Source organism: Impatiens glandulifera, chromosome 2, assembly GCF_907164915.1.
Source record: "Impatiens glandulifera chromosome 2, dImpGla2.1, whole genome shotgun sequence".
Taxonomy (NCBI): domain Eukaryota; kingdom Viridiplantae; phylum Streptophyta; class Magnoliopsida; order Ericales; family Balsaminaceae; genus Impatiens; species Impatiens glandulifera.
Genome location: NC_061863.1, coordinates 39,204,834 through 39,207,861, shown reverse-complemented (window position 1 = coordinate 39,207,861; position 3,028 = coordinate 39,204,834).

The following is a 3,028-nucleotide window of genomic DNA, read 5'->3' as shown; positions in this document are numbered from 1 at the left end:
TTGAGTTATGAAAACACATTTTGCAGATGGAGATGACATGGAATGACTCTAATGGACCAGATGGCCTGAATGGAATTAAAATCTTAACTTTCATCTACACAACATGTAAACATAACTGATCACTTTTCATTACAATTACATAGATTTAAAAAGAAGATTTCAGCACATCTTAGAAGCAGGTGGGTATAGAAGTCTTTGTCTAAACTTAGTGTAAAGGAGGGTGACACCGTTTTTGTTGAAAAGGTTAAATTTAGCTTATTCCAACGATTTAGTATCTCTTAATGATTGTTATGAACACATTTTGCAGAACACCACTAAATTTACATTAAAAAATTTCATTCTTTAACATTAAAAAGAACAAAACTTATAAAATTAATAAAGAAATTAAAATAGTGTAAGTTGATGTTTATATTTATATAAGAATATTTAGTTCATATAAGTTCGTTTATAAAAAAATTTAAATATTGTAAGTTCATATATGTATATATATTTTCTTTTAATATAAATATATATTATTTTATTATTAATTTTATATAAATATTTTCTTTCATTATATATAAATATATTAAATTAAATATCATATAAAAATTTCATTTATATTTTTTCCCGTACAACGTAGGGTATTTTACTAGTATATATATAGATTAGTTAGTTAACAAGTTGAACTTATATTAATATTAAAACGTTCCTCGTTTATCAAATTTGGTGTTGAATTTAAAATATAAATTCTTTGTAGCCTAGATGGTTAAAGGGTTGTACTTGTTTTGTTATGTTGCAAGTTCGAAACATACCTCTAGCATTTTTAATTTTATTTTTAACCGTTTTAAATTTAAAAACGGGTCAACCCACAATCCGACCCAAGTATCCAAATTAACCACAGCTCTCGACCCGGCAATCTGGACACTTTAAAAATTAAGCATCATTATATATATATATATATATATATATATATATATATATATATATATATATATATTAGTTAGTTAAAAAGTTAAACTTATATTAATATTAAAACGTCTAGCGTTTATCAAATTTGGTGTTCAATTGAAAATATAAATTCTTTATAGCCTAGTTGGTTAAAGAGATGTACTTGTTTTGTTAGGTTGCAAGTTCAAAACATACCTCTAGCATTTTTAATTTTATTTTTAACCGTGTTAAATTTAAAAACGGGTCAACCCACAATCCGACCCAAGTATCCAAATTAACCACAGCTCTCGACCTGGCAATCCGGACACTTTAAAAATTAAGCATCATTATATATATATAGATTAGTTAGTTAAAAAGTTAAACTTATATTAATATTAAAACGTTCCTCGTTTATCAAATTTGGTGTTGAATTTAAAATATAAATTCTTCGTAGCCTAAATGGTTAAAGGGTTGTACTTGTTTTGTTATGTTGCAAGTTCGAAACAAACCTCTAGCATTTTTAATTTTATTTTTAACCGTTTTAAATTTAAAAATGGGTCAACCCACATTCCGACCCAACGTTTTAAGTTTATGGGTAGGTCAACCCACAATCCGACCCAAATATCCATTTACTCAACATCATTATATATTAGTTAGTTAAAAAGTTGAACTTATATTAATATTAAAACGTCCTACGTTTATCAAATTTGGTGTTGAATTTAAAATATAAAGTCTTTGTAGCCTAATTTGTTAAAGAGTTTTACTTATTTTGTTAGGTTGCAAGTTCGAAACATACCTCTAGCATTTTTAATTTTATTTTAACCGTTTTTAATTTAAAAATGGGTCAACCCACAATCCGACCCAAGTATCTAAATTAACCACAGCTCTCGACCCGACAATCTGGACACTTTAAAAATTAAGCATCATTATATATATATATATATATATATATATTAGTTAGTTAAAAAGTTAAACTTATATTAATATTAAAACGTCCAGCGTTTATCAAATTTGGTGTTGAATTTAACATATAAATTCTTTGTAGCCTAGTTGGTTAAAGAGATGTACTTGTTTTGTTAGGTTGCAAGTTCGAAACATACCTTTAGCATTTTTAAATTTATTTTTAACCTTTTTAAAATTAAAAACGGGTCAACCCACAATCCGACCCAAATATCCAAATTAACCACAGCTCTCGACCCGGCAATCCGAACACTTTAAAAATTAAGCATCATTATATATATATATATAGATTAGTTAGTTAAAAAGTTAAACTTATATTAATATTAAAACGTTCATCGTTTATCAAATTTGGTGTTCAATTTAAAATATAAATTCTTTGTAGCCTAGTTGGTTAAAGAGTTGTACTTGTTTTGTTATGTTGCAAGTTCGAAACATACCTCTAGCATTTTTAATTTTATTTTTAACCGTTTTAAATTTAAAAACGGGTCAACCCACAATCCGACCCAACGTTTTAAGTTTATGGGTGGGTCAACCCACAATCCGACCTAAATATCCATTTACTCAACATCATTATATATTAGTTAGTTAAAAAGTTGAACTTATATTGATATTAAAACGTCTTGCGTTTATCAAATTTGGTATTGAATTTAAATAATAAAGTCTTTGTAGCCTAGTTGGTTAAAGAGTTGTACTTATTTTGTTAGGTTGCAAGTTCGAAACATACCTCTAGCATTTTTAATTTTATTTTTAACCGTTTTAAATTTAAAAACGGGTCAACCCACAATCCGACCCAAGTATCCAAATTAACCACAGCTCTCGACCCGGCAATCCGGACACTTTAAAAATTAAGCATCATTATATATATATATATAGGTCAACCCACAATCCGACCCAAATATCCATTTACTCAACATCATTATATATTAGTTAGTTAAAAAGTTGAACTTATATTAATATTAAAACGTCCTGCGTTTATCAAATTTGGTGTTGAATTTAAAATATAAAGTCTTTGTAGCCTAGTTTGTTAAAGAGTTTTACTTATTTTGTTAGGTTGCAAGTTCGAAACATACCTCTAGCATTTTTAATTTTATTTTTAACCGTTTTAAATTTAAAAATGGGTCAACCCACAATCCGACCCAAGTATCTAAATTAACCACGGCTC